Here is a 10431-nt window from a genome sequence, read left to right as displayed (position 1 = left end):
CAGGCCCACTCTCCTGGCTGTTTGTAGTTTCACCTTTTTTCTTTTTTTTTTTTCGCTCAAAGCAGTCCTTCTTTTGGGACGCCACGTTGGGCACCACTCTGCTGTGTCCTGAAGAGGAATGAGGACATCCTTGCATAGAATGAGGAAGCAGACTCGGGTTCGAGATTCTAATGTGGGGAGGCCAGGGCACACTGTCCCCTGCCAAAGGTTGGGGCAGAAGCAGAGGCCCAGATGTTTCAGTGTTTACGGAAGAGATGTGTTTGCTTGGAAGCTAGGATTAAGAGAACAGTCATAATGTGGAGGAAGCTTTAGGGGACTGATTATTAACCGCAGCCCAGAGCATTCCTTTAGCTGCTGCGACATACGTGTCAAATGACCTTTGCCATTGTTAGCCTGACTTGACTGACTGCCTTCGCAGTCTGGCCAAGTGTGCCGTCAGCAGAATTCAGGCCGTGCCATGCGTGGTCCCTGACTTCCCTCCATGGTTCCTTCCGTCTGTTTTCTTTCAGGGATGCCTCATCTTTAAAAAATTTTGTTTTTAGAATTTTAAGATTTGTTTTCCTCTCCTTTCTAGGGATTCAGGCAATAGACAGTCTTCTGTTCATGGAACATCATCGTGAGCCAATCTCCAGAGCATTCATGATTGAAATTTGTTAGGAGCAGTGAACCAAAAAATCACATATAAGGCATGTGACAAATGTTTCTAACAGGTTTCTTTTCTGCCAGTTCTTTGCATTGGTATAATGTTTCTGCACACATAAAGCATTTTCACATGAATTATCTGTTTCTTCCCACCACTTTGTTCTCTTTAAGTGGTGTCTATTGTACTTTGGGTGAGGAATGCGAAATAAAATTTAAGATGTGGACTATGAGCCTTGTTAGGGGTTGCTCAGAGATTTGCCATGTGGATTCTGACTGGAGCTGAGTTAGGGTGTGTGGAAGGAGGGAGAGCCAGGCTGGAAACCAGCCAGGATTTCTGCAGAACCTAAGCACTGGCTGGGGGGGGAGGGGGGGGCAGGATCAAAGTGCACAAACTAGAATGAGTGAGAGCACGTGAATGCGAGAGTGGATCAGAGACACAGGCAGGCCTCGGCGCAGTCAAAGCGGCCACCAGTGTTTGCAGGGTAGCCCAGAGATGGCGGTGCCATCTGCAAAGCCAGAGAGCTCAAAGGACGAGTGTGCTCCACCCAGCACACCCACCCCGACACTGGTGCGGTGAAGCGGTTGTGGAGGCCCTGAGTTCAGCGTAGGGTGATTTCATCTTGGCCCCTGCCCAAGAAAGTTTATTCCTGGAAGTCCTAGAAGGAATTCATGACGACATCATCTTCCCCTTGCAGCACGATTATGTAACTTGCATGTAATCCGGGAGGCATAGGTGAGCCTCCAGTTGACTGCCCTGAAAACTAGCCCCGGAGCTGGTATCTGCAAGAAACTTCAGCAAGGCAGAGTGCTAATCAAGTGGACATTAGGACCTGCGCTTGGGCTCCTGTTCACTGCCCCAAGGAACAACCTCCCCAGGGCACTGTTTGCTGTGGGATGACCTGATTCAAGCAGACTGGGCGGATAGAGTTGCCTGTGGGATGGCCGATATTTTTGGACTTCTCAGTGAGATTCCTGGAACCATTCTGTTTTCAGCATGGCCAGGCTTGACCTCTCGCAGCCTTACAGGTAGGGCAGGGTGGGAGAGGGGTGAGTCAGCAGGGTGCCCGGCTGTGCCTGGCTCCAGGTCCCCAGCAGAGCTGTGAGCCCGTGGGCATTGCCTTTTTAAGACCTGTCCTCCAGCTCTCGGCCCCCACGGCCTCCAACCGGCTTCCAGCCTGGCTTTCCTAATTTACCCGGCACAGCGAGAGGACATGCCGGGAGCACGGCCGCCCTGGCACGCTCTCCTCTCGGCCTCAAATGTCGCCCTTTCGCTTGGCAGAGGCATCCCACTCTGCAAGCAGCGTGCCCTTCCTGACTTTCCACCATCTCCCTTCTGTGCAGGGAGCACGTAAGCTGTGTGCAGGATTCCCTCTGAGTCGCTGGAACGAGTGCCTGCCTAGGACGAGAAGTCCTTTCAGCCGAGGGCTGAAGTCTGCTCAGTGACTTCTTAGATAAAAGTTTTCAACGTGGCCAATTAGCGTCTGAAGTGCTCGGTGGCGCATTTCCATCAGATCTTGATAGACAGACTGGAGGCAGCAGGATCCACCCCCAGGGCTCTGCAGCAGAAGGTGAAAGGATGTGGTCTTCTCCTGATGCCATCATCCGTCCATGGCTGTCTCCCTGGCCGGCCATTCGTGCGGAGCTTTTACTTTGCTCCAGCTTTCTCAGGAGGCAGTGGGAGTGGATATGGAGGTTTCCCGAGAGGCACTGTGGTGAGAAACAGCCCGTGTACTCTTGCTGGCCGGTGCCCTGCCCTGCCAACAGGCATCGATACGTATTAAGTGCAGGGTTGGGCAAGCATTTGCAGTAGTGCTAGGGAAGAGCACTGGACCATGTAGGAAGGGAAGGGGCAAAGAGTGGACTAGGGGCACCTCACTGCAGGGAGGGAGCCGAGGGCAGGAGCAGGGCCAGGCGCCCGTGGGTCCACGAGTCCACCCTTGAGTGTCAGGAGCACCTGGAGGGCTGGTGGGAACATGGGCTGCAGGCCTGCCCTGCAGAGTGCCAGGCTCAGCCGGCCTGGCAGGGTGCATGGACATCTGCATTCTTCACCTGTCCCCGGGGTATTGGTGCTGCTGGCTCCAGGACCTGGCTGTGACAGCCCTGGCTCCAGGAATCTTCTCATTTGTCGGTGCCCTAGCCTGTGGGTGAGCATTTTAGTCATCAGGTAGACTCGGAGAGTGAGCACCGAGTGGTCACTTTCATCTCCTTAAGAGCTGACGTCCTGAAAGCTTGGTTTTGGAAGGGACAGCCACTCGGGACAGAGGCCTTGTACTGCCTGTTGCTGCCACGTGTGGCCGGAAGGTGGACAGGAAAGCGGACGGCACTCATTTCTTCGCGGCCACCTCACAGAGGTCAGCAGGAAACAGCAGGTGCACGCACTGTGTTTTCACTTCTCATATATCTGCTGAAGTCTAACTGTGTTCCCTCCACTCTCCCGGAAGCTGCGGTCCAGGGGTGAGCAAGACGGAAGCTCGTCTTCCACAGTGAGGGAAAGAAGTCAGGTCAAGGGACGTCTCTGGCCAGAGGAAGACAACCTAAGAATCCGCAGGTAGTTCTGATGATGGGCTGCTGCACACCCAGCAGCCTGGCACACAGCTGCGGCTGGCTGAGCCGAGTAGCAGGCGAGCCTCGTGCTAGCAGGGTTAAACTCGCCGCAGCTGGGTTCTAGGAGGGTCAAGGGGCCTGCTCCGGGCCTCGCTGAGTGCTAAGCTGTGTGCTGCAGGTGGGAACACCTGTGTGGCGAGGTGGACAAACCACAGTGTGGCTGTAGAACCATCAGCGTGGCTTGGGATCCTGTTCTCTTGTCTGCGACGTGCACCTCTTGGGCTTCCAGGGTAGCCAGTCATGCACAGTGCCCCGCGGCCCCAGAGCCTGGCCTAGCTCCCGCTCGGACAAATGGCCATGCGTGGTGGGCGTGCCACACGCCAGGCGCCTAGCTCCCGCTCGGACAAATGGCCATGCGTGGTGGGCGTGCCACACGCCAGGCGCCTAGCTCCCGCTCGGACAAATGGCCATGCGTGGTGGGCGTGCCACACGCCAGGCGCCTAGCTCCCACTCGGACAAACGGCCATGCGTGGTGGGGGTGCCACACGCCAGGCGCCTAGCTCCCACTCGGACAAACGGCCATGCGTGGTGGGCGTGCCACACGCCAGGCGCTCCCCGCACTCCTGACCCTGCTGCCTGGGGAGCCCTGCAGGCCAGCTTCACCGCTGTGTGAGCCCGGCAGCTCTCCGTTCTGTGGATGCGGCCTGTTACCAGCTGCTTTGACACTGGGCAGCTCTGTTTAACTGCTACGTTTCTATCAACAGAAAAATCCAAGGTACAACTACAGAGATGTGCCGAAAACATACGGAAACAGCAGCGACTGCAAATTAAGAAACCCTGGAACAGAGCGACTTAGAGGCAGGACATACTGAAGCTGGCATCCAACTTAGGAAGCCACGTCGCAGAGTGGACAGTGCTGTGCTGAGAGTACGGATGACCACCTGACCCCTCAGCCCGTCCATACAACGGGACGCCAGCAGGACGGCTGACTCAAGTTTGACATGTTCCTCCAGTGACTCCGGGCAAGTCCTCGAGCCCATTTGTGTTCTGTCCAGGAACGGGCACACTGTCAGGAAACGGGCACACTGAATGTTCTGGCAGAACCCGCGTGGACGCTGTTTGGGGGTCATCAGCCATGGCTTGGGCTCGGGCAGAGCGCCTGCCTTCCAGCGAGGCCACGAGCGGGCAGTGAGAGCAGTGGGAGCAGGCTGACCCCGCCTCGCCCGAATCAGCCCCTCCACGGCCTCAGAGCCCCTGGGAACCCTCAGAAGGTGGCTCTCTGGGGTGAGCATGCGTTCCAGGAGCTTCCGCACCTGAGGTGAGTTGGCGGTGTAGCTGGCCTCTCATGTGTGTGAAGGACTGGTGTGTGTGGGAAGGGCGTCGAGCCATGAAACAGCAGCTGGGTGCTCCGACTCTCTGTGGCCCCGAGCAAATCCCTTAACCTCTCTCTCTGCGTCGGCACCCTTTCCATAAAGGGTGGGAAGCAGAGGTCAGCACCTCCTTGGCGCTTCCCTAGGCTGCCCGCAATGGTGTCCCCAGCAGCCCCTCCCAAGGGAGGAGGGACGGGATGGGGGGCAGGGCTCGGAGCCAGACCAGGCCCGCGTCCTCTCCAGGAGCTCCAGAGCTGGGTGGAGAAACCGGGCTCCTGGCAGGGGTCCTGACAGCTGCACGTGGTGTCCCGGCGTGCTGCTACCCCTCCAGCCTGTCTGGGGGTGCGCCTTCACCAGATGCTGCCCGCAGACAAGCCTCGGGCAGAGTGGCCCGGCAGCCCCGAGGGGCGCCTTGCGTGTGGGATTAGGCTGGGCTGTTTTTACTTTTAAATAGCCATGAAGTCTGCCTCCTGCAACAGTGTCTGCCAGTCCCTGGAAGGTTCACTTGCACGTGGCTGTTCACATGAGCAGAGGACTGTTGTGGGGACGCCGGCTGCCTGTCCATCGGGGCCCTGCTGGCTGCACTTCACAGGAAGACGCGGGGGTGGGGGTCCAGGGAGCCCAGCAGGCAGTTCACCTCCGGGTCTGGAAAAATCCTGGCTGGTGGAGTGCCCTGGGAGGCGGGCTGCCGGCCACTTGGTGAAACGGCTTGATGTTGGTGGAGAGGATGTGGAGGGCTGCCCTTGATCAGTTACCACATGCTGGCAGTGGTGCTAGTGATCCCAGGGCACGTGTGTAAACTGAGGCCCAGAGAAAGCATCCCCACCTACGTCCCAGATCTCAGGGGGATGGGGGTGGAGATGCCCTGCGTGGACTTCATCCCAGTGCCCCTGTGGAAGTGTGCTCCGTCCAGGTGTCTGATTTAGCACAGAAGCCTCCTGGAGAAGCTTAGGGACACCTGTTGGCACAGACATGCGTGATGGCTGCCTGAGAGAAGTGCACCAGCTCCCCCGGCGGAGTCTGGTTGTTCTGTGGAGTGTGTGTGAGTGTGCATGTGCATGAGTGTGCAAGCATGTATATGTGAGTGCATATGTGAGCACGTGAGTGTGCATGTATATGAACATGTAAGCATGTATGTGTGTACATGTGTGAGCATGTATGTGTGTGTGAGTAGGTGTGAGCATGTATGAGTGCACGTGTACGAGCATATACGCATGTATGTGCGAGAGTGTATGTGCATGTGAGCATGTGCGTGTGTGTGAGTATGCAGTGTGTGAGTGTGTACCTGTGTGAGTGTGCATGTGTGTGTGAATGTGAGTATGCAGTGTGGGAGTGAGCGTGTGCCTGTGTGTGAGTGCATGTGTGTGTGAGTATGCAGTGTGGGAGAGAGCGTGTGCCTGTGTGAGTGTGCATGTGTGTGAGCGAGCATGTGCCTGTGTGAGTATGCAGTGTGGGAGCGAGCGTGTGCATGTGAGTGTGAGTATGCAGTGTGTGAGCAAGTGTCTGCCTGTGTGAGTGTGCATGTGTGTGAGCGAGTGTGTGCCTGAGTGAGTGTGCATGTGAGTGAGTGTGTGTATGCAGTGTGGGAGCGAGCGTGTGCATGTGTGTGTGTGTGAGTGTGCAGTGTGTGAGCGAGCGTGTGCATGTGTGTGAGTGTGAGTGTGCAGTGTGGGAGCGAGCGTGTGCCTGTGTGAGTGTGCATGTGTGACCTGCGTGCAGGAGTGCAGCGGCCTCAGCGGCCGTGTCCAGGCGAGGCGGACAGGGCAGTGGCAGGCAGAGGCGCCGAGAGGAGGAGGCACACCGTGTGACACCACCCCGCCAGGCCCCGGGACCCCGCCTCCCTCCCCCTCTGGAGCTGCATGCGTGTGAGGGTACATCCTAGACGGCGCCGTGAGCGGAGGGAAGTGGCGGGGATGGATGGTGACCTCAGGGAGCCCCTGTCTTTCTCAAGCTTTTAGCATTGCTCTCCATTCATATCATGTTTTACTTATGCCAATGAAAGTTAGAAATAGAGAGACGATTAGACATAAATAACTGATTAGAACTATTTAACCCTGTGGAATTCAGCTCTGGAAAAGTCCCCCAGAGCGTTGGAGTCACAGGACGGTGGGGCTGGAGGTCGGCGTGGTGTGCTTCGCCCGTGGGGAGGCGAAGCTCAGGAGTGATCTCCGTGCGCTGCAGAGCCCTCAGCCCCAGCCCGGTGCCAGGCGTCCTGACGGGGGGTCCTGGTCAAGTGCTGCGTTGGCAGGTGAGGCCGGGCCGGGCAGGCTTGGTGTGGGCGCAGAGAGCTGTGGAGCCTTTGTGACAGCTCCCACGTGCGTTCACCAGGAAGAGGGCTTCTGGGTTTGCAGTCGCGTTTTTGGTTGTTTGTTTGGGTCGGCGGTGTGGCTGGGTTTCTTTTTACTTTAATTCTTGGAGAATTAAGAGTAGGAAAAATCCTGCATTGCTTACAGTGTGTGCGGCCTCCCCAGAGGCGTCCGATCTAAACCCAGCCTGTTTCCCAGTGGCTTCCCTGGCGCTGAAAGTGGGCGTATCACCGGCTGTCCTGCATCCTCGGTGCCTTGGGAAAGGGCGGAGGCACGGTGGGCAGGAGCACCTGAGGAAGGGGCAGCTCCAGCCGTGGCCAGGCCGGCCACACCAGCCTCCTTCTGAAGCCTGCATTCGGGAAGTCTGCACAGGGAGGCGGCAGCCCCCTTGCTGCTTTCTGGCTGCCACTCTGCAGGACAAAGCTTCTTGGTGTGTTAAGAAACAAACTTTGATTGTAGTCTGTACGGAGGGACAGTGATAGTAACACAGATGCCAATTCTTGTTTCTGTTTAATCCTTTTTTTTTTTTTTTTTTTTTTTTTGCAATTAACTCTTTCTGAGGGCAGTTTTAGGCTTACAGGAAAATCAAGTGAGGGACTTTCCTGCGGCAGCCTTCCCTCCAAGGGTCCCGGGTCAGGACCACGCGTCGGGGAGGTGCTCTGTTACAGTCGCCACACTAATACTGTAGGGTGGTCCATTTCTTGCACTCTGAAGATGTGCCGTGCCGTGGACCCACCGTGACAGTACCCCACAGCAGTCCCACGGTGCCCGAGTTCCCTGTGCTTCGCCTGTTCCCTCCTGTCCCCTTCCCTTCTGACCTTGGAGACCGCTCAGCTTTCTTGTGTAGTTTTGCCTTTCCCAGAATGCCATGTGGTTGAAACCATAAAGTAGAATTTTATTTATATTTTTGTTTAAAAAATTTAAAAATAATTAGACATACACACAGCAGTAGAGAGAGAGAGAGCGAGAGAGCTAGAATTCCCATCTGCTGGTTCCTTCCCCAAACACTTGCAGTAGCCAGGGCTGGACAAGAGTTGGAGATGAGACAGGAACACAAGCCAAGTCTCCCATGCGGGTGGCAAGAATCCAACTGCTTGAGCCAACACGGCTGCCTCCTAGGATCTGCACTGGTAGGAAGCTGGAGCAAGGAACCAAAAACCCAGGTTCTCTGGTGTGGGACCTGGCGAGGCTAAATGCCCACTCTGACTTTCTTTTTGAAATCAGGATTAGTGACATGAATTAACCCTTGGTGGGCATACAGTTAACGAGTCTTAACAAGGGTATCCAGCGGCTCCTCCACCATGACGACCAGGATACAGAATGCTTCCACCGCCCCAGGTAGCTCCGCCGGGCCCCTTCCATTACATTCTATACCTGCACTTAGCACCCTCACAGCACACCTCCGAGGAAGGTGCTGTTCATATACTCACTTTACAGCCAGTGCTCTGGGCACAGGGAGGCTTTCTCCAGGTCACACGGTGACTGGTGTGGGGCAGCCAGGCTTTGAGCCTTGGCCAGCTGACTCCAGAACCCGTAACCTTAATGTCTGGTTGTGGAGTCTTAATGAGCTGTTTGCAGCCCCCAGAGAGGGTGAATACTGGTTCACGGGAGACGACGCTCTCAGAACTTCCCAGGGTTCCAGCCCCGTGCACATGGCCCCCACTGCTGGAAGTGGCTTCCCTGAGCCTTGGAGTCACTAATGGGCTGGAGCCCTATCTCGGGCCTCCCAGCTTTAGATAGGAACTTGATTCTGTGTGCCTTGCTCATAATGGGCCTTTTGTGAGTATCTTGCACTGTAGTGTGTTTGGATTCTTAAAGGAAAGGATGACAGGAACATCTGCAGGCCTCAAGACTATGCCAGAGTCCGAGACCGGGGCCCTGGCCGGCCTGCGAAGACAGCTAGTGCACATGACGAGGCCACAGCACCACCTCGTGATAGAGCCCAAAGCCCTCTCTGGGGATATGGCTCAGCAGCAAGAGACGCTCTGTGAGAAGGTAGAAAAACCACACGCTGCTTTAGTTGCTCGCTCTGCTTCGCCCTCCTCCAGCACCGGGAGACCAGGAGAAGGGGGACTGCCCTCGACAGCAGAGTCCCCTTGAGTGACCGTGAGGACTCCTGCTTCCTGACAGACCCCGGATCTCTCGAGAATTCTGTTTCCTGCCCGAGAGCTCATGAGCAGATGGCCCAGCTTCTGTGGAAGAACTCCCTAGGAGGGACTCTTGTCTTAGTCTGCTTGTGCTTCTGTGACGCAGTCCCTGAGACTGGACAGTTGATAAAGAACAGGGCGACCTCTCACGGTGTGCGATCAAGGAGCCAGGTCTGGTGTCCAGGGAGGCCGTCTCACCGTGACCACACGCAGCAGGAGCCTGAACACAAGGTGCTCTCGTGGCAGAAGGCAGAAGGGCATGCAGGGCCGAAGCTGCCCCCAAGCCCCGCCTCCGGACCTGGAGCCCTTCACCAGGCATAACCCTCATCTTAACTACCACAGCCGGGCTGAGAGTGTAGTGGGCTCACACACTCAAATCACAGCGCTTATTTGTGTCTTACAGGGCATTGCCATTTTTTAACATTCTATTTTATTTTTAAAAATCAACTAGTAAAATTGTATATAATTTTCACATACTTTTTAAAAAAGATTATTTATCTATTTATTTGACAGAGTTACAGAGAGAGAGAGAGAAAGGTCTTCCTTCTGTTGGTTCACTCCCCAAGTGGCCACAATGGCCAGAACTGTGCCGTTCCGAAGCCAGGAGCCAGGAGCTTCCTCTTGGTCTCCCATGCGGGTGCAGGGCCCAAGGACTTGGGCCATCCTCCACTGCCTTCCCGGGCCATGGCAGAGAGCTGGACTGGAAGAGGAGCAACCGGGACTAGAACCGGTGCTCATATGGGATGCCGGCGCTGCGGACGGAGGATTAACCTAGTGTCAGTGTCAGCCCCCACATACATGTTTTGAAATACAGTGATGTTCCACCTAACAATGCTTTGGTCAATGAAGGAACCAAATACTAAAAAGGGGCTCCGTGAGATTATCCAGTGACATCAGGGACCACAGAGCTGTAGTGCAATTGCGTTACTTGTGTGTTCCCTGTGACGCCAGTGTCAAGAGACCTATGTCACTGCCTGTTAGCTAAACGTGCAACACGGAGAGTGATGTCTGTCACCTGATGTTTGATAGTGATAATGAATTCACTTGTAGCTTGTTCATGTTACCACTTGTTATACCATACTATTTGCCATTATTTTAGAGAGTACTCCTTCACCTTATAAAAAAGAGTTGTCTATGAAACAGTAGCCATGTGCTGCCAGCAGCAGCCTCATGTCTTATGTTGAGCCGGTCTCCTGCTTGCATCACTTTCCCTTGTGCTAGACTTGTCCTTGTTTTTATCCATCATGGTCTTGTGTGTGCAGAATGCACTGTTAGTGTTGTTAGTGTTTTAGCAGGAGGCCACAGTGAGGAGCTGGCCTGGGAGGGGAGTTAAATGTGGCGAAGGCGGCAGAGGTGTGTAGCAGGCATGTCACAGACTTGTGTAACTTCACTGTGTGATACCTGCCCAGGGAAAGATCCTGG

The 10431-nt window shown here is 55.5% G+C and overlaps 1 long non-coding RNA gene across 1 annotated transcript; it reads left to right on the top strand.

Annotated features, from left to right (window-relative positions):
* The first annotated feature begins 1313 nt into the window (after positions 1–1313).
* LOC138850112 (uncharacterized) lies at positions 1314–10152 on the top strand. The gene is made up of 3 exons (XR_011389628.1): positions 1314–1668; positions 3951–4504; positions 9523–10152. It is a non-coding gene; the product is annotated as an uncharacterized lncRNA (long non-coding RNA).
* The last annotated feature ends 279 nt before the right edge of the window (positions 10153–10431 follow it).

Source organism: Oryctolagus cuniculus, chromosome 6, assembly GCF_964237555.1.
Source record: "Oryctolagus cuniculus chromosome 6, mOryCun1.1, whole genome shotgun sequence".
Taxonomy (NCBI): Eukaryota; Metazoa; Chordata; class Mammalia; order Lagomorpha; family Leporidae; genus Oryctolagus; species Oryctolagus cuniculus.
The sequence above is the reverse complement of the archived record's forward strand: the minus strand, read 5'-3'. Positions and strand labels throughout refer to the sequence as shown.